Here is a 22,664-nt window from a genome sequence, read left to right as displayed (position 1 = left end):
TTTGGGAAAGGTGTTCCAGGTAGGGATCGAGGCCTGGTTTGGGAAAGGTGTTCCAGGTAGGGACCAAGGCCTGGTTTGGGAAAGGTGTTCCAGGTAGGGACCAAGGCCTGGTTTGGGAAAGGTGTTCCAGGTAGGAACCAAGGCCTGGTTTGGGAAAGGTGTTCCAGGTAGGGATCGAGGCCTGGTTTGGGAAAGGTGTTCCAGGTAGGGACCAAGGCCTGGTTTGGGAAAGGTGTTCCAGGTAGGGATCGAGGCCTGGTTTGGGAAAGGTGTTCCAGGTAGGGACCAAGGCCTGGTTTGGGAAAGGTGTTCCAGGTAGGGATCGAGGCCTGGTTTGGGAAAGGTGTTCCAGGTAGGGATCCAGGCCTGGTTTGGGAAAGGTGTTCCAGGTAGGGATCAAGGCCTGGTTTCGGAAAAGTGTTCCAGGTAGGGACCAAGGCCTGGTTTGGGAAAGGTGTTCCAGGTAGGGATCGAGGCCTGGTTTGGGAAAGGTGTTCCAGGTAGGGATCCAGGCCTGGTTTGGGAAAGGTGTTCCAGGTAGGGATCAAGGCCTGGTTTCGGAAAAGTGTTCCAGGTAGGGACCAAGGCCTGGTTTGGGAAAGGTGTTCCAGGTAGGAACCAAGGCCTGGTTTGGGAAAGGTGTTCCAGGTAGCAGATTGTTCCCTCCTTCCACCCAGATGTGAACAGATATCTGAACTCAGCTGGGAAGGTGAACATGGCGGTAGGAGAGGGCTGGGCCGCGCATCCCTGTGCCGAGCCCTGGACACAGTGGATAATGAATTCGCTGCCTCCCTGTGCCGAGCCCAGGACACAGTGGATAATGAATTCGCTGCCTCCCTGTGCCCAGCCCTGGACACAGTGGATAATGAATTCGCTGCCTCCCTGTGCCGAGCCCTGGACACAGTGGATAATGAATTCGCTGCCTCCCTGTGCCCAGCCCTGGACACAGTGGATAATAAATTCACTGCCTCCCTGTGCCCAGCCCTGGACACAGTGGATAATGAATTCGCTGCCTCCCTGTGCCGAGCCCTGGACACAGTGGATAATGGATTGGATACATCCCTGTGCCGAGCCTTGGACACAGTGGATAATGAATTCGCTGCCTCCCTGTGCCGAGCCCTGGACACAGTGGATAATGAATTCGCTGCCCCGATTGCTGTATGGGACCTTTGGCTTTTTTTTCTGCTTTTTTTTTTTTCTTTTTTTTATATATAGCCGAGTGGTTAAAGCGTTGGACTTTCAATCTGAGGGTCCCGGGTTCGAACCTCGGTAACAGCGCCTGGTGGGTACAGGGTGGAGATTTTTCCGATCTCCCAGCTCAACATATGTGTAGACCTGCTTGTGCCTGAACCCCCTTCGTGTGTATATGCACGCAGAAGATCAAACACGCATGTTAAAGATCTCGTAATCCATGTCAGCGTTCGGTGGGTTCTGGAAACAAGAACATACCCAGCATGCACACCCCCGAAAGCGAAGTATGGCTGCCTGCATGGCGGGGTATAAACAGTCATACACGTAAAAGCCCACTCGTGTATATACGAGTGAACGTGGGAGTTGCAGCCCACGAACGCAGGAAAAGAAGGTTCCTTTTTTTAGCGGGGCGCTCCTAAATGCTTCCTTTAAACGCTTCCTTTCGGTGCCATATGGTGAAACTGGTACATATCCATCATACTGACATAAGACCAAAGATCAAATGTATCAGATACTGGTTTAGATAAACACAGCTCTCATTGACAAGAGTATGCAAACAAGCTAATGGAATGTCGCCAAATCAATTAGATTCTGTGAGAGAAAACTCAGTTTTTGTTTGTAAAGAATATTTTAACTACGCATGGCTTTGGGATTGTTTGGATGTGTCAAGGTGCTGGCTTTGAACGAGCATTTCTTGCAGAATTTAAAGACGGGTTAATCATTTCGTGCAAACAAGATTGGCATACCCATAATTATTGAAGTCAGAAAAGCACGACTCGTTAAAGAACATTTTTTCAGACAGAAAAAAATACATATTAAAGTAGGATACAAAAAAACAAGAGGAAAAATTTATGAACCCACTTGAGAGAGGAGAAGTTGAGTACTTCGACTCGTAGGGTCTTCAAAGCAACTGAAGAGAGCAGCAGTCACAAGTGCAGTTTTCTGCTGTTGAATAAAATTCACTTGTCTTGAGAACAGTTCAGTGCTGTTGTCCTTACTTATTCCTCAGACTACATATTAAAGTCATTACTAATAAGTGGCATATATTTAGTCTGCTTCGAGTCAGATTTAGAACTTGAAGCATTTCTGGAACATGAAAAATGGTTCTCTGCGGACACATCTGCTGAGTCGAGCCTTTGTTCCATGTGTGGTGGACACCAGTTGAAGACGAGGAACGTCTTCTTTTTGTTCGCAGTTCATACGAAGATATTCGCAAGAAATGTGTAAATATTAACGAAGAAATTTCAAAGAAAAATGGACCTTACCGGTACGCTTTTGATAGATGTCGAAATGAAAATAAGATCACTAACCAGAATTATCGCCCTTCCTTCCTTATCATTTCGACCCTGATATCAGGTTCAAAACTTTATGAACTTATATGAATTGTCTGTTTCTGTCTGCTTTCTAACTCGGATGGTCAAATTGTGTCAAATGATCTTCATCTGCATCTGTGAAGGCGTTGGTAAGTACTGAATAACCAATACATGTGTGTGTGTGTGTGTGTGTGTGTGTGTGTGTGTGTGTGTGTGAGCGCTCGCGCGCGCGCGCGCTCATTTGAATGTGAACAGACTATTTTGTGAGCATGTGTGTGTGTGTGTGGTTATTTACTTTGTTACCGAATGTACCCTATATATAACGATATAGTTGCATTGTCTACAACCTTATATAACGATATAGTTGTATTGTCTACAACCTTATATAACGATATAGTTGTATTGTTTACAACCTTATATAACGATACAGTTGTATTGTCTACAACCTTATATAACGATATAGTTGTATTGTCAACAACCTTATATAACGATACAGTTGTATTGTCTACAACCTTATATAACGATATAGTTGTATTGTCTACAACCTTATATAACGATACAGTTGTATTGTCTACAACCTTATACAACGATATAGTTGTATTGTCTACAACCTTATATAACGATACAGTTGTATTGTCTACAACCTTATACAACGATATAGTTGTATTGTCTACAACCTTATGTAACGATACAGTTGTATTGTCTACAACCTTATATAACGATATAGTTGTATTGTCTACAACCTTATATAACGATACAGTTGTATTGTCTACAACCTTATATAACGATACAGTTGTATTGTCTACAACCTTATATAACGATATAGTTGTATTGTCAACAACCTTATATAACGATACAGTTGTATTGTCTACAACCTTATATAACGATATAGTTGTATTGTCTACAACCTTATATAGCGATACAGTTGTATTGTCTACAACCTTATATAACGATATAGTTGTATTGTCTACAACCTTATATAACGATACAGTTGTATTGTCTACAGCCTTATATAACGATACAGTTGTATTGTCTACAACCTTATATAACGATATAGTTGTATTGTCTACAACCTTATATAACGATATAGTTGTATTGTCTACAACCTTATATAACGATACAGTTGTATTGTCTACAACCTTATATAACGATACAGTTGTGTTGTCTACAACCTTATATAACGATACAGTTGTATTGTCTACAACCTTATATAACGATACAGTTGTATTGTCTACAACCTTATATAACGATACAGTTGTATTGTCTACAACCTTATATAACGATACAGTTGTGTTGTCTACAACCTTATATAACGATACAGTTGTGTTGTCTACAACCTTATATAACGATACAGTTGTATTGTCTACAACCTTATATAACGATACAGTTGTATTGTCTACAACCTTATATAACGATACAGTTGTATTGTCTACAACCTTATATAACGATACAGTTGTATTGTCTACAACCTTATATAACGATATAGTTGTATTGTCTACAACCTTATATAACGATACAGTTGTGTTGTCTACAACCTTATATAACGATACAGTTGTGTTGTCTACAACCTTATATAACGATACAGTTGTATTGTCTACAACCTTATATAACGATACAGTTGTATTGTCTACAACCTTATATAACGATACAGTTGTATTGTCTACAACCATGCTATTCTTTTCTCTCCTTTTCTTCTGTTTTTTGTTTGTCTTTTTTGTTGTTGTTTTTTGTTGTTGTTGTTGTTGTTTTGTTTTTTTATACTATGAATGTGATTGTTGGTGTCAACCTTCATAGCTATGGTTTCGCTTTTCATTCTGTTTCACTCTTAGGAATGTGTTAATCTTCCTTAAACCGCCGTTATTTTTGTCTGTGTAGACAGTATATATATATTGTCCCCATTGCCAACAGGATAGTGTCCGTGTCTTCTCTCTCTCTCTCTCTCTCTCTCTCTCTCTCTCTCTCTCTCTCTCTCTCTCTCTCTCTTCATAAAGTGTCTCATGACAAAGGCTGGTGCATTAGTGGGAGATTTTTTTTTTAACAAAACGGTAGTTTTTGTACTTCTTTGTTGTTTTTTCCACTCGCTCTGGGTCGTTTTTGAATCACGATCAGTATCAGTATCAGTAGCTCAAGGAGGTGTCACTGCGTTCGGACAAATCCATATACGCTACACCACATCTGCCAAGCAGATGCCTGGCCAGCAGCGTTACCCAACGCGCTTCGTCAGGCCTTGAGAATCACGACAGGAGAAAACAGTCTAAGGGACATAACCCTCCATCGCCAGCCTCCCGACAGAATGCTCTGCTTCTCTCCCTTCCTCTTCGACCATCGAGGGAATGGTGTGCGCGCGTATGTGTGAATGTGTTTCAGTGTGTGTGCGTGTCTTCAGTTGGGGTCAGCCCGCTACTCCCCTGTGTCGATACTCCCCCGGCTAGTAAATCCCTCCCAAAAAGATCCAAAAACAAGCAAATACACATGTATGTATACAGTGGTGACTAATAATGCTTTCTGCTCAATCCAAGATGTGTTGTGGAATGATCCATGTGTTATGTGTTCTCTTCTTACAACCGTGTGTTGTGGAATGATCCATGTGTTATCTGTTCTCTTCTTACAACCGTGTGTTGTGGAATGATCCATGTGTTATGTGTTCTCTTCTTACAACCGTGTGTTGTGGAATGATCCATGTGTTATCTGTTCTCTTCTTACAACCGTGTGTTGTGGAATGATCCATGTGTTATGTGTTCTCTTCTTACAACCGTGTGTTGTGGAATGATCCATGTGTTATCTGTTCTCTTCTTACAACCGTGTGTTGTGGAATGATCCATGTGTTATGTGTTCTCTTCTTACAACCGTCCGCCTTTAGAGTCAGTTGGGTAGCGGTGCGCGACGTGTGTTGGGACCCGCTGTTGTGTGGGCTCGCTACTGCCTTGTATTGTAGTTGTAGTTACACGGGCCGTATTACACGGCCTTAGACTACATTTACACTAGGCCGGTATCTTAGCTCAACTAGTTGAGCTAAGTTGAGCGTCAACTAACGATATCTCCGCTCAACGTTGGTCAACTAGTTACCGAATTCAGGTTGCCTCAACTCCCTTGCGAATGCAGTTTGTTTTGTTTTTTTAAATAAGCCCCGCCTCCCCGCCACGTCACACGCGCAGCAAGCGCTGGGCGCTTTTATACAGCATTTTTACTGGCAACTACCACCAACTGCCAACAACTGTTGCGTTAACTTGTGCTCAACTTGGAAAGTTGACATGTAGTTGGTGTGGGTCTTGGCTCAACTTCCAAGATAGTATAAATAAAGCTCTCGGGGTAGCTATTCAGTCCATCTTGCCTCTTGTCGAAAAGAAAGGGATTTCTCTTCAGAAAATCCAAGACCTGCTCCTTTTGATTCTCGATGAGCCTATGCTGCTTGAGGGACTTGCCCTTCTTGTCAGTCTGGGTGGGGGTGGACTCGATCCCCGGGGTGTGCTCTGCAGCATCTCCAGGAGTCGACGGCACATCATCAGGAACAACTGCGGAATCAGGACTCGACATCTTGTTGTTGCAGGGTCGACAGTGAAAAACCCTAGCAGCAGCCAAAGATTTGAATGAAATGCGCGGAAAGATATCGTGTGATGGTCTGGTTTATATACTGTGCGCACACCAACTGTACAAGTTGAGACAAGATGCAGTAACCCACACCAACTAGTTGCCACAACCTCTGTCAACGTAAATCAACTTAAATCGTAGTTATCGCGTCCAAAAAACACACACTGCGTGCGTGCGAGCGAGGCTTGGCTTGCGAGTCGAGCAATGCCACGCGGTGGAGAAAAAGGTTGCCTCAACTCAGCGCATCTTGTGTAAACGCGCATGTCAACTGGCGCCAACGTCGAAGTTGGCGGCCAACTCCATAGGATATTGGGTGGGAGGTGGTATCTATTTCAGCTACGGCAACTTGAAGCGCATCTTGATCGGGAAAACCAGATAGGCAAGGTCTAAAAATAAAGGGTCGACAACTGCCACCAACTCACAATATCCTTCCTCATCTAGCTCGGCAACGCTAGCACAACTAGTTGCTGGGAGTTGAGATGCCTAGTGTAGATTAGCCTTTAGACGCTCTCTCTCTCTCAACCACCTCCCCTCTGTCTTACTCTCTCCCATTCCCCCAATCTGACCACCTCTCCCTCAACCTAATTTCCCCTTTCTTCTCACCTCCATGTCCTACCCTATCTCCCTTTGTCCCCCTGTCCTACTAACCCCCTTTGTCCCCCTGTCCTGTCCTACTAACCCCCTTTGTCCCCCTGTCCTGTCCTACTAACCCTCTCTGTCCCCCTGTCCTACTAACCCTCTCTGTCCCCCTGTCCTGTCCTACTAACCCTCTCTGTCCCCCTGTCCTGTCCTACTAACCCTCTCTGTCTCCCTGTCCTGTCCTACTAACCCTCTCTGTCCCCCTGTCCTGTCCTACTAACCCTCTCTGTCCCCCTGTCCTGTCCTACTAACCCTCTCTGTCCCCCTGTCCTGTCCTACTAACCCTCTCTGTCCCCCTGTCCTGTCCTACTAACCCTCTCTGTCCCCCTGTCCTGTCCTACTAACCCTCTCTGTCCTACTAACCCTCTCTGTCCCCCTGTCCTGTCCTACTAACCCTCTCTGTCCCCCTGTCCTACTAACCTTCTCTGTCCCCCTGTCCTGTCCTACTAACCCTCTCTGTCCCCCTGTCCTGTCCTACTAACCCTCTCTGTCCCCCTGTCCTGTCCTACTAACCCTCTCTGTCCCCCTGTCCTACTAACCCTCTCTGTCCCCCTGTCCTACTAACCCCCTTTGTCCCCCTGTCCTGTCCTACTAACCCTCTCTGTCCCCCTGTCCTGTCCTACTAACCCTCTCTGTCCCCCTGTCCTGTCCTACTAACCCTCTCTGTCCTACTAACCCTCTCTGTCCCCCTGTCCTGTCCTACTAACCCTCTCTGTCCCCCTGTCCTACTAACCCTCTCTGTCCCCTGTCCTGTCCTACTAACCCTCTCTGTCCCCCTGTCCTGTCCTACTAACCCTCTCTGTCCTACTAACCCTCTCTGTCCCCCTGTCCTGTCCTACTAACCCTCTCTGTCCCCCTGTCCTGTCCTACTAACCCTCTCTGTCCCCCTGTCCTACTAACCCTCTCTGTCCCCCTGTCCTGTCCTACTAACCCTCTCTGTCCCCCTGTCCTGTCCTACTAACCCTCTCTGTCCCCTGTCCTACTAACCCTCTCTGTCCCCCTGAGGTGTCGAGTTGTTGGATGTGATCCGGCCCACAGAGATCGCTCTAAATGAGAACAATCGTTAGCCGAGACCGTATCGCTACAATGCCACCTAACCAAACTAAAATACTCATAATGTCCTGGTGTATCCACTCTATTTTGCAAAGTTTGGTGAATTTCCTTATTTCAATTCTTTTCATTTCCCGAGCTGTTACTGCTTTAACAGTTAATACTAAACCCCTATATTCATTTCATACGATGTTCTTGCATAATTTCATACGGCATGATTACTATATTTCTTGGTTTTTCACGTTTAAAAAAATAGTAAAATAAAATCTTGCATGATTACCTTTCTAACACAAGACGTTACATCACAAGTTTCAGTTTCAGTAGCTCAAGGAGGCGTCACTGCGTTCGGACAAAACCATATACGCTACACCACATCTGCCAAGCAGATGCCTGACCAGCAGCGTAACCCAACGCGCTTAGTCAGGCCTTGGGAAAAAAAAAAAAAAAAAACCAAAAAAAAAAAAAAAAAAAAAAAAAAAAAAAAAAAACGGGGGAATAAATAGTAGATAAGCTTGCATAAATAAATAAATAAATAAATAAATAAATAATAATTATAATATAGAAAAAGGTAGTAGTAATAATATTAGTAATACTAATAAAATGATAATAATAAAACATAAATAAATAAATAAATAAGACAACAATGGTGATAAATAAGCAAATAAATGTAAAAAATGAAGACACACATTCACACATACACCCACACATGCATAACAGAAATGCACCAGACATGCAGTTTCACATATATGAAAGCACAGTCAAATACATATAAACGTACATGAGCTCCAACACACACACACACACACGCATTACCGTGCACCTCCTCTACCCCCCTCCTCCACACACTTATTTCTAGTCTAAGTATCGCAGCTTCCACGGCACACACACACACACACAAACACAAACACACACTCACAGAGATGAACACTTACTTGTACAAGCACATATGAAAGCACAGTCAAATACATATAAACGTACATGAGCTCCAACACACACACACACACACACACACATTACCTTGCACCTCCTCTACCCCCTCCTCCACACACTCATTTCTAGTCTACGTATCGCAGCTTCCACGGCACACACACACACACACACAAACACACACTCACAGAGATGAACACTTACTTGTACAAGCACACACACATACGCCCATATCTCCCACCCCCAACTCCACACACGTACATACAAAGATATATATATATATATATATATATATATATATATATATATATATATATATATATACACGTTCCAATATCCTGTTGCTCCCACAGTGTAGGCATGCATACACTCACATACCTCATCCTCTACCCCACCTCCCCCCGCACTCCCACCTCCCCTCACACACACACACACACACACACACACACACGTACACATATCTCTCCTGACACTTGTGTACAGTTTCACTCTCGCGCATTCACAAACGCACTCAAAAGCACACATACACACAAACACACACAGCCGCCACTGACTGGCCGCAAGAGGGATGGGAAAAGATCTCTGATGCCAAGAACGTGGCGTCTAGTGTGTTGCTCGGTCTATTGTGTTTGGAAAGGCCCACAGAGACTCTGTTCCGTTTTGAAGAAATTTGCGCAATGTTGGTTTGGAAATGATGCCGATATTTGTTTGATTTGCAAAGCATCGTGCTCTACCTTTCATGTTAGATTTGCGGCCGCTCCCTCTCTCTGCTTCTATTTCTTTGAGGCGATCGATGGTGTGATGGCCTTGTACCTGTTCTTTTTGGTATTCTTTGACTTTTCTGAGGATTTCCGATTTTCCTAGATGTAGGCCGCTCGTTGGTGTTGCGTTACCAGCAAGTCTGTCAGCTCGCTCATTTCCCTTAACACCTGCATCACAAACGTTACTCAACTGCTCACAGTGTGTACGCTGATTAGCTAACACTGCTTTACCATCGTGTCAAACTGTATGTGATTATGTCGTTTGGGCAAAAAAGTCAATGGGTTTATTTGGAAATTACTGCCCTTTGATTAACACAGGGAACATCCACCTTCACTACACTTTGTGCCAACATTCAACAATCGACTGAGTCATATCCGTCCCTCACCACCCCACCTTCCTGTCTTTCTCTGTCTTATTCATCATCAAGATCAAAGTGTGATCTGCTCAGTCTTTAGGATATCGTCTTATCACGTCTTTTGCTGTCACAAATGGTGTCAAGCAAGGCTGCGTCCTGGCTCCAACGCTGTTCAGCCTCATGTTCTCTGCAATGCTTACTGATGCCTTCAGAGATGGCGATGTTGGAATCGGCCTAAAGTACCGAACAGATGGCAAGTTGTTTAACCTCAGAAGGCTTCAAGCAAAAACGAAGGTCATGACAGACATCATCAGAGACTTTTTGTTTGCTGATGATTGTGCCCTCAACGCTGGATCTGAAGCTGACATGCAACTCAGCGTCGACAAGTTTGCCATTGCCAGCAGGAACTTCGGCCTTACCATCAGCACGAGGAAAACTGAAGTTCTCCATCAGCCAGCCCCAGGGAAACCCTACGTTGAGCCCAACATCACAGTCAACGGTCAGAGACTCAGTGCGGTGGAGCGGTTCACATACCTTGGCAGCACACTGTCACGAAATGCGACCATCGACGATGAAGTGAACGTCAGGATTGCAAGAGCAAGCGCAACCTTTGGTAGACTCAATGCAAATTTCTGGAACAGAAGAGGCATTGGCCTTGAGACCAAGCTAAAGGTCTACAGAGCAGTAGTTCTCCCCCACACTACTGTACGCCTGCGAAACTTGGACAGTGTACCAACGACATGCCAAGAAGCTGAACCACTTCCACACAACATGCCTCAGGAAGCTACTGAACATCAAGTGGCAAGACAGGACCCCAGACACAGAGGTGCTCGCAAAAGCCACCCTTCCTAGCATCTTCACCATCCTGATGCAGTCCCAGCTTCGCTGGGCTGGACACGTGGCGCGCATGCCAGACCATCGGCTGCCCAAAAGGCTCTTCTATGGCGAGCTGCAACAAGGGAAAAGATCACACGGAGGTCAGAAGAAGCGCTTCAGAGATACTCTGAAAGTCTCTCTGAAAGCGTTTGATATCAACCCTGACTCCTGGGAGGAATCTGCAGTGGACCGTGACAAATGGCGCGCTGCTGTGCACAAAGGCGCCAAGTTGTGCGAGGCCAACAGGACTGCTGCAGCTGTTCAGAAGAGGCAGGCCAGAAAGTCACGGGCAAACAAGCTCCCTGACAATGATATGCCTGTCTTTGTCTGCCCCAACTGTCATCGAACATTTCGTGCGCAGATTGGACTATTCAGCCATCTGCGCACTCACAGATAGATTCATGAGCATCCGCGGGAGATGGGGGGATGAGTAGGACGGGGGAGATGGGAGGAGGACGAGTAGGACGGGGGAGATGGGAGGATGAGTAGGACGGGGGAGATGGGAGGAGGATGAGTAGGACGGGGGAGATGGGAGGATGAGTAGGACGGGGGAGATGGGGGGATGAGTAGGACGGGGGAGATGGGAGGAGGATGAGTAGGACGGGGGAGATGGGGGAGAGGATGAGTAGGACGGGGGAGATGGGAGGAGGATGAGTAGGACGGGGGAGATGGGGGGATGAGTAGGACGGGGGAGATGGGAGGATGAGTAGGACGGGGGAGATGGGGGGATGAGTAGGACGGGGGAGGAGGATGAGTAGGACGGGGAGGAGGATGAGTAGGACGGGGGAGATGGGAGGAGGATGAGTAGGACGGGGGAGATGGGGGGATGAGTAGGACGGGGGAGATGGGAGGAGGATGAGTAGGACGGGGGAGATGGGAGGAGGATGAGTAGGACGGGGGAGGAGGATGAGTAGGACGGGGAGGAGGATGAGTAGGACGGGGGAGATGGGAGGAGGATGAGTAGGACGGGGGAGATGGGGGGATGAGTAGGACGGGGGAGATGGGGGGATGAGTAGGACGGGGGAGATGGGAGGAGGATGAGTAGGACGGGGGAGATGGGAGGAGGATGAGTAGGACGGGGGAGGAGGATGAGTAGGACGGGGAGGAGGATGAGTAGGACGGGGGAGATGGGAGGAGGATGAGTAGGACGGGGAGGAGGATGAGTAGGACGGGGGAGATGGGAGGAGGATGAGTAGGACGGGGGAGATGGGGGGATGAGTAGGACGGGGGAGATGGGAGGAGGATGAGTAGGACGGGGGAGATGGGAGGAGGATGAGTAGGACGGGGGAGATGGGAGGAGGATGAGTAGGACGGGGGAGGAGGATGAGTAGGACGGGGGAGATGGGAGGAGGATGAGTAGGACGGGGGAGATGGGAGGAGGATGAGTAGGACGGGGGAGGAGGATGAGTAGGACGGGGGAGGAGGATGAGTAGGACGGGGAGGAGGATGAGTAGGACGGGGGAGATGGGAGGAGGATGAGTAGGACGGGGGAGATGGGGGGATGAGTAGGACGGGGGAGATGGGGGGATGAGTAGGACGGGGGAGATGGGAGGAGGATGAGTAGGACGGGGGAGATGGGGGGATGAGTAGGACGGGGGAGATGGGGGGATGAGTAGGACGGGGGAGATGGGGAGACGGAGGGAAAGTCGGACTGTGGAGGAGATGGGGGGTTGTAGGGATAGTTGGGGGAGGGAATGACCGATTAAAATCTTTGTTATAAGTCAAGTTCGCTTACTGTTATCATTAGCATTTCGTTCAAGGATGTTATATTGTAATCTCAAAAACGACGGGGGAGTATCGACACGCTCCCTCTTCAGTCTTCATCGTGTCTCCTGGACCCTCACACGCCTAGCACTGAGCGGCGCGGATTAAAAAAAAAATTTTTTAAAGAATTGATGGAGGAGATATCAACTGAAAATGAAACTGAGTGGATGGTAATAAACCAACGTTGCAGACATAGACAGTGTTAAACAGAGTGGATGGTAATAAACCAACGTTGCAGACATAGACAGTGTTAAACAGAGTGGATGGTAATAAACCAACGTTGCAGACATAGACAGTGTTAAACAGAGTGGATGGTAATAAACCAACGTTGCAGACATAGACAGTGTTTAACAGAGTGGATGGTAATAAACCAACGTTGCAGACATAGACAGTGTTTAAAGTTGATGAACTGGGTACGGTGGGTGTCCATCGAAGGTGTGTGTGTGTGCGCCGTGTGTGGGAGGGGGCAACGGGGGTGCGGGGGGAGGGGTGAGGGGTGGGGGGCGACGTACAGATATTTTTAATGAGTATGCCGGCAGCTTGTGCATTTTGTGGTATCTTATGCTGCATGGCCAGTCCAAGGGAAGTAACTCTTTTCTCATCTGCTTTTCCACTGTCTTCGTTTCCTTCCCTTACATTATAAATTGAGTGAGGCACAAAGAAAATGAAACTAAGTTAAGAAACAAGCAAAGCACTGTAATTCGAGATGTATGGCAAAGGTACACAACTTCACGCCATTGTTGGTAAACACTTCTCAAGCAACTCAAAATGTAACTTACTCAGCATCAATTTATCAGCATCCTTATCTTATTCTTTACACATCTGTCAAACAGTGTCAGCTTCAATTTATCAGCATCCTTATCTTATTCTTTACACATCTGTCAAACAGTGTCAGTATCAGTTTATCAGCATCCTTATCTTATTCTTTACACATCTGTCAAACAGTGTCAGTATCAGTTTATCAGCATCCTTATCTTATTCTTTGCACATGTCAAACAGTAAATTTTTGTACCTGTGGGAAGTCAATATACCAGTCTTGAACTCAATACTAAGCAGCTCACAACTTCTACTTTGAAAAAGGTTTCAACGACTGAAACAAACAAAAACAAAAAAACAAGGGGAGGGAGGCGGGGGGGGGGGGGACAAAGGTAGAGTCTGTGGATCTAAAAGAAAGAAAGTGAAATACTGAAGATAACAGAGAAGGCAAAAGAAAGAAAGCGAAATATTGAAGATAACAGAGGAGGTAAAAGAAAGAAAGAAAGCGAAATATTGAAGATAACAGAGGAGGTAAAAGAAAGAAAGAAAGCGAAATATTGAAGATAACAGAGAAGGTAAAAGAAAGAAAGCGAAATATTGAAGATAACAGAGGAGGTAAAAGAAAGAAAGCGAAATATTGAAGATAACAGAGGAGGTAAAAGAAAGCGAAATATTGAAGATAACAGAGAAGGCAAAAGAAAGAAAGCGAAATATTGAAGATAACAGAGGAGATAAAAGAAAGAAAGCGAAATATTGAAGGTAACAGAGAAGGCAAAAGAAAGAAAGCGAAATATTGAAGATAACAGAGAAGGCAAAAGAAAGAAAGTGAAATATTGAAGATAACAGAGGAGGTAAAAGAAAGAAAGCGAAATATTGAAGATAACAGAGGAGGTAAAAGAAAGAAAGCGAAATATTGAAGATAACAGAGGAGGCAAAAGAAAGAAAGCGAAATATTGAAGATAACAGAGGAGGCAAAAGAAAGAAAGCGAAATATTGAAGATAACAGAGGAGGTAAGAAAGAAAGAAAGCGAAATATTGAAGATAACAGAGGAGGTAAAAGAAAGCGAAATATTGAAGATAACAGAGGAGGTAAGAAAGACTGCAGAAAGAAGGAAAAAGAAGTGAACAGTAAGCAGAAGATAGTAAGAAGAGGAAAAAAGAAAGGCAGGAAGGACGACAAAATGCAGAAAGAAGAAAAACTCTGAGGCCACAGGACATATCTGGTAAAATACAACCAGAAAGACAAACTCTGAGGCCACAGGACACATCATCTGGTATTACACAACCAGAAAGAAAAACTCTGAGGCCACAGGACACATCATCTGGTATTACACAACCAGAAAGAAGAAAAACTCTGAGGCCACAGGACACATATCTGGTAAAACACAACCAGAAAGACAAACTCTGAGGCCACAGGACACATCATCTGGTATTACACAACCAGAAAGACAAACTCTGAGGCCACAGGACATATCTGGTAAAACACAACCAGAAAGAAAAACTCTGAGGCCACAGGACACATCATCTGGTATTACACAACCAGAAAGAAAAACTCTGAGGCCACAGGACACATCATCTGGTATTACACAACCAGAAAGAAAAACTCTGAGGCCACAGGACACATATCTGGTAAAACACAACCAGAAAGAAGACAAACTCTGGGGCCACAGGACACATATCTGGTAAAACACAACCAGAAAGAAGACAAACTCTGGGGCCACAGGACACATATCTGGTAAAACACAACCAGAAAGAAAAACTCTGAGGCCACAGGACACATCATCTGGTATAACACAACCAGAAAGAAGACAAACTCTGAGGCCACAGGACACATCTGGTAAAACACAACCAGAAAGAAGACAAACTCTGAGGCCACAGGACACATCATGTGGTAAAACACAACCAGAAAGAAGACAAACTCTGAGGCCACAGGACACATCATCTGGTATAACACAACCAGAAAGAAAAACTCTGAGGCCACAGGACACATCATCTGGTATTACACAACCAGAAAGAAAAACTCTGAGGCCACAGGAGACATCTGGTAAAACACAACCAGAAAGAAAAACTCTGAGGCCACAGGACACATCATCTGGTAAAACACAACCAGAAAGAAAAACTCTCAGGCCACAGGACACATCATCTGGTAAAACACAACCAGAAAGACAAACTCTGAGGCCACAGGACACATCATCTGGTAAAACACAACCAGAAAGAAAAACTCTGAGGCCACAGGACACATCTGGTATAACACAACCAGAAAGAAGACAAACTCTGAGGCCACAGGACACATCATCTGGTATAACACAACCAGAAAGAAAAACTCTGAGGCCACAGGACACATATCTGGTATAACACAACCAGAAAGAAAAACTCTGAGGCCACAGGAGACATATCTGGTAAAACACAACCAGAAAGAAAAACTCTGAGGCCACAGGACACATCATCTGGTAAAACACAACCAGAAAGAAAAACTCTCAGGCCACAGGACACATCATCTGGTAAAACACAACCAGAAAGACAAACTCTGAGGCCACAGGACACATCATCTGGTAAAACACAACCAGAAAGAAAAACTCTGAGGCCACAGGACACATCTGGTATAACACAACCAGAAAGAAGACAAACTCTGAGGCCACAGGACACATCATCTGGTATAACACAACCAGAAAGACAAACTCTGAGGCCACAGGACATATCTGGTAAAACACAACCAGAAAGAAAAACTCTGAGGCCACAGGACACATCATGTGGTATAACACAACCAGAAAGAAAAACTCTGAGGCCACAGGACACATCATCTGGTATAACACAACCAGAAAGAAGACAAACTCTGAGGCCACAGGACACATCATCTGGTATAACACAACCAGAAAGAAAAACTCTGAGGCCACAGGACACATATCTGGTAAAACACAACCAGAAAGAAAAACTCTGAGGCCACAGGACACATCTGGTATAACACAACCAGAAAGAAGACAAACTCTGAGGCCACAGGACATATCATCTGGTATAACACAACCAGAAAGAAAAACTCTGAGGCCACAGGACACATCATGTGGTATAACACAACCAGAAAGAAGACAAACTCTCAGGCCACAGGACACATATCTGGTAAAACACAACCAGAAAGAAGACAAACTCTCAGGCCACAGGACACATATCTGGTAAAATACAACCAGAAAGAAAAACTCTGAGGCCACAGGACACATCTGGTAAAACACAACCAGAAAGAAGACAAACTCTGAGGCCACAGGACACATATCTGGTATAACACAACCAGAAAGAAAAACTCTCAGGCCACAGGACACATATCTGGTAAAACACAACCAGAAAGAAGACAAACTCTGGGGCCACAGGACACATATCTGGTAAAACACAACCAGAAAGAAGACAAACTCTGAGGCCACAGGACACATATCTGGTAAAACACAACCAGAAAGAAAAACTCTGAGGCCACAGGACACATCATCTGGTATAACACAACCAGAAAGAAAAACTCTGAGGCCACAGGACACATCTGGTAAAACACAACCAGAAAGAAGACAAACTCTGAGGCCACAGGACACATATCTGGTAAAACACAACCAGAAAGAAAAACTCTGAGGCCACAGGACACATATCTGGTATAACACAACCAGAAAGAAGACAAACTCTGAGGCCACAGGACACATCTGGTATAACACAACCAGAAAGAAAAACTCTGAGGCCACAGGACACATCATGTGGTATAACACAACCAGAAAGAAGACAAACTCTCAGGCCACAGGACACATATCTGGTAAAACACAACTAGAAAGAAGACAAACTCTGAGGCCACAGGACACATCTGGTAAAACACAACCAGAAAGAAAAACTCTGAGGCCACAGGACACATCATCTGGTAAAACACAACCAGAAAGAAGACAAACTCTGAGGCCACAGGACACATCATCTGGTAAAACACAACCAGAAAGAAAAACTCTGAGGCCACAGGACACATCATCTGGTATAACACAACCAGAAAGAAGACAAACTCTGAGGCCACAGGACACATCATGTGGTAAAACACAACCAGAAAGAAAAACTCTGAGGCCACAGGACACATCATCTGGTATAACACAACCAGAAAGAAAAACTCTGAGGCCACAGGACACATATCTGGTAAAACACAACCAGAAAGAAGACAAACTCTGAGGCCACAGGACACATCATCTGGTAAAACACAACCAGAAAGAAGACAAACTCTGAGGCCACAGGACACATCATGTGGTAAAACACAACCAGAAAGAAGACAAACTCTGAGGCCACAGGACACATCATCTGGTATTACACAACCAGAAAGACAAACTCTGAGGCCACAGGACATATCTGGTAAAACACAACCAGAAAGAAAAACTCTGAGGCCACAGGACACATCATCTGGTATTACACAACCAGAAAGAAAAACTCTGAGGCCACAGGACACATCATCTGGTATTACACAACCAGAAAGAAAAACTCTGAGGCCACAGGACACATATCTGGTAAAACACAACCAGAAAGAAGACAAACTCTGGGGCCACAGGACACATATCTGGTAAAACACAACCAGAAAGAAGACAAACTCTGGGGCCACAGGACACATATCTGGTAAAACACAACCAGAAAGAAAAACTCTGAGGCCACAGGACACATCATCTGGTATAACACAACCAGAAAGAAGACAAACTCTGAGGCCACAGGACACATCTGGTAAAACACAACCAGAAAGAAGACAAACTCTGAGGCCACAGGACACATCATGTGGTAAAACACAACCAGAAAGAAGACAAACTCTGAGGCCACAGGACACATCATCTGGTATAACACAACCAGAAAGAAAAACTCTGAGGCCACAGGACACATCATCTGGTATTACACAACCAGAAAGAAAAACTCTGAGGCCACAGGAGACATCTGGTAAAACACAACCAGAAAGAAAAACTCTGAGGCCACAGGACACATCATCTGGTAAAACACAACCAGAAAGAAAAACTCTCAGGCCACAGGACACATCATCTGGTAAAACACAACCAGAAAGACAAACTCTGAGGCCACAGGACACATCATCTGGTAAAACACAACCAGAAAGAAAAACTCTGAGGCCACAGGACACATCTGGTATAACACAACCAGAAAGAAGACAAACTCTGAGGCCACAGGACACATCATCTGGTATAACACAACCAGAAAGAAAAACTCTGAGGCCACAGGACACATATCTGGTATAACACAACCAGAAAGAAAAACTCTGAGGCCACAGGAGACATATCTGGTAAAACACAACCAGAAAGAAAAACTCTGAGGCCACAGGACACATCATCTGGTAAAACACAACCAGAAAGAAAAACTCTCAGGCCACAGGACACATCATCTGGTAAAACACAACCAGAAAGAAAAACTCTGAGGCCACAGGACACATCTGGTATAACACAACCAGAAAGAAGACAAACTCTGAGGCCACAGGACACATCATCTGGTATAACACAACCAGAAAGAAAAACTCTGAGGCCACAGGACACATATCTGGTATAACACAACCAGAAAGAAAAACTCTGAGGCCACAGGAGACATATCTGGTAAAACACAACCAGAAAGAAAAACTCTGAGGCCACAGGACACATCATCTGGTAAAACACAACCAGAAAGAAAAACTCTCAGGCCACAGGACACATCATCTGGTAAAACACAACCAGAAAGAAAAACTCTGAGGCCACAGGACACATCTGGTATAACACAACCAGAAAGAAGACAAACTCTGAGGCCACAGGACACATCATCTGGTATAACACAACCAGAAAGAAAAACTCTGAGGCCACAGGACACATATCTGGTATAACACAACCAGAAAGAAAAACTCTGAGGCCACAGGAGACATATCTGGTAAAACACAACCAGAAAGAAAAACTCTGAGGCCACAGGACACATCATCTGGTAAAACACAACCAGAAAGAAAAACTCTCAGGCCACAGGACACATCATCTGGTAAAACACAACCAGAAAGAAAAACTCTGAGGCCACAGGACACATCTGGTATAACACAACCAGAAAGAAGACAAACTCTGAGGCCACAGGACACATCATCTGGTATAACACAACCAGAAAGAAAAACTCTGAGGCCACAGGACACATATCTGGTATAACACAACCAGAAAGAAAAACTCTGAGGCCACAGGAGACATATCTGGTAAAACACAACCAGAAAGAAAAACTCTGAGGCCACAGGACACATCATCTGGTAAAACACAACCAGAAAGAAAAACTCTCAGGCCACAGGACACATCATCTGGTAAAACACAACCAGAAAGACAAACTCTGAGGCCACAGGACACATCATCTGGTAAAACACAACCAGAAAGAAAAACTCTGAGGCCACAGGACACATCTGGTATAACACAACCAGAAAGAAGACAAACTCTGAGGCCACAGGACACATCATCTGGTATAACACAACCAGAAAGACAAACTCTGAGGCCACAGGACATATCTGGTAAAACACAACCAGAAAGAAAAACTCTGAGGCCACAGGACACATCATGTGGTATAACACAACCAGAAAGAAAAACTCTGAGGCCACAGGACACATCATCTGGTATAACACAACCAGAAAGAAGACAAACTCTGAGGCCACAGGACACATCATCTGGTATAACACATCCAGAAAGAAAAACTCTGAGGCCACAGGACACATATCTGGTAAAACACAACCAGAAAGAAAAACTCTGAGGCCACAGGACACATCTGGTATAACACAACCAGAAAGAAGACAAACTCTGAGGCCACAGGACATATCATCTGGTATAACACAACCAGAAAGAAAAACTCTGAGGCCACAGGACACATCATGTGGTATAACACAACCAGAAAGAAGACAAACTCTCAGGCCACAGGACACATATCTGGTAAAACACAACCAGAAAGAAGACAAACTCTCAGGCCACAGGACACATATCTGGTAAAATACAACCAGAAAGAAAAACTCTGAGGCCACAGGACACATCTGGTAAAACACAACCAGAAAGAAGACAAACTCTGAGGCCACAGGACACATATCTGGTATAACACAACCAGAAAGAAAAACTCTCAGGCCACAGGACACATATCTGGTAAAACACAACCAGAAAGAAGACAAACTCTGGGGCCACAGGACACATATCTGGTAAAACACAACCAGAAAGAAGACAAACTCTGAGGCCACAGGACACATATCTGGTAAAACACAACCAGAAAGAAAAACTCTGAGGCCACAGGACACATCATCTGGTATAACACAACCAGAAAGAAAAACTCTGAGGCCACAGGACACATCTGGTAAAACACAACCAGAAAGAAGACAAACTCTGAGGCCACAGGACACATATCTGGTAAAACACAACCAGAAAGAAAAACTCTGAGGCCACAGGACACATATCTGGTATAACACAACCAGAAAGAAGACAAACTCTGAGGCCACAGGACACATCTGGTATAACACAACCAGAAAGAAAAACTCTGAGGCCACAGGACACATCATGTGGTATAACACAACCAGAAAGAAGACAAACTCTCAGGCCACAGGACACATATCTGGTAAAACACAACTAGAAAGAAGACAAACTCTGAGGCCACAGGACACATCTGGTAAAACACAACCAGAAAGAAAAACTCTGAGGCCACAGGACACATCATCTGGTAAAACACAACCAGAAAGAAGACAAACTCTGAGGCCACAGGACACATCATCTGGTAAAACACAACCAGAAAGAAAAACTCTGAGGCCACAGGACACATCATCTGGTATAACACAACCAGAAAGAAGACAAACTCTGAGGCCACAGGACACATCATGTGGTAAAACACAACCAGAAAGAAAAACTCTGAGGCCACAGGACACATCATCTGGTATAACACAACCAGAAAGAAAAACTCTGAGGCCACAGGACACATATCTGGTAAAACACAACCAGAAAGAAGACAAACTCTGAGGCCACAGGACACATCATCTGGTAAAACACAACCAGAAAGAAGACAAACTCTGAGGCCACAGGACACATCATGTGGTAAAACACAACCAGAAAGAAGACAAACTCTGAGGCCACAGGACACATCATCTGGTATAACACAACCAGAAAGAAAAACTCTGAGGCCACAGGACACATCATCTGGTATTCCACAACCAGAAAGAAAAACTCTGAGGCCACAGGAGACATCTGGTAAAACACAACCAGAAAGAAAAACTCTGAGGCCACAGGACACATATCTGGTATAACACAACCAGAAAGAAGACAAACTCTGAGGCCACAGGACACATATCTGGTAAAACACAACCAGAAAGACAAACTCTGAGGCCACAGGACACATATCTGGTAAAACACAACCAGAAAGAAGACAAACTCTGAGGCCACAGGACACATCATGTGGTATTACACAACCAGAAAGAAAAACTCTCAGGCCACAGGACACATATCTGGTATAACACAACCAGAAAGAAGACAAACTCTGAGGCCACAGGACACATATCTGGTATTACACAACCAGAAAGAAAAACTCTGAGGCCACAGGACACATCATGTGGTAAAACACAACCAGAAAGAAGACAAACTCTGAGGCCACAGGACACATATCTGGTATAACACAACCAGAAAGAAGACAAACTCTGAGGCCACAGGACACATCTGGTATAACACAACCAGAAAGAAAAACTCTGAGGCCACAGGACATATATCTGGTAAAACACAACCAGAAAGAAAAACTCTGAGGCCACAGGACACATCATCTGGTAAAACACGAACCATGAGCCAAGCCCTAAACTGGTCCCCAACCCATTCAAACCTTGTTCATTGTTTGTTCTAAACAACTGGTCCTTAACCCATTCAAACCTTGTTCATTGTTTGTTCTAAACAACTGGTCCTTAACCCATTCAAACCTTGTTCATTGTTTGTTCTTGCTTATAGTCCAGCCGACCACACGGCCATATCAGGACTGTCCAACCATACAAGTTTACAGCATCACCAGGTTTCTATGCCTTACTGACGTGGAAAAAAAACCCAGAAAATATACTGTTTTTCCTCCAGATTACATGTAGATACATCCAGAAATACTGCAGAAGTTAGTTCCGTCCCCTAATCATTTACGCATATGTAGGATGTGAAAAACGTTTTAATGAGACAAATTTTTATGCCACGGTCATACTTGGGCTAAATGAGTTAAGTGCTTTCTTGCCAACAGGTGGTTAACCTCCACTTGAAGACAATCAACAAGTAGTAACGACTGAGTAGACCAGACAACAGGTGGTTAACCTCCACTTGAAAACAATCAACAAGTAGACGACTGAGAAGACCAGACAACAGGTGGTTAACCTCCACTTGAAGACAATCAACAAGTAGTAACGACTGAGTAGACCAGACAACAGGTGGTTAACCTCCACTTGAAGACAATCAACAAGTAGTAGACTGAGAAGACAA

The sequence above is a fragment of the Babylonia areolata genome, chromosome 1 (genome assembly GCF_041734735.1).
Source record: "Babylonia areolata isolate BAREFJ2019XMU chromosome 1, ASM4173473v1, whole genome shotgun sequence".
NCBI classification, from domain to species: domain Eukaryota; kingdom Metazoa; phylum Mollusca; class Gastropoda; order Neogastropoda; family Buccinidae; genus Babylonia; species Babylonia areolata.
The sequence above is the reverse complement of the archived record's forward strand: the minus strand, read 5'-3'. Positions refer to the sequence as shown.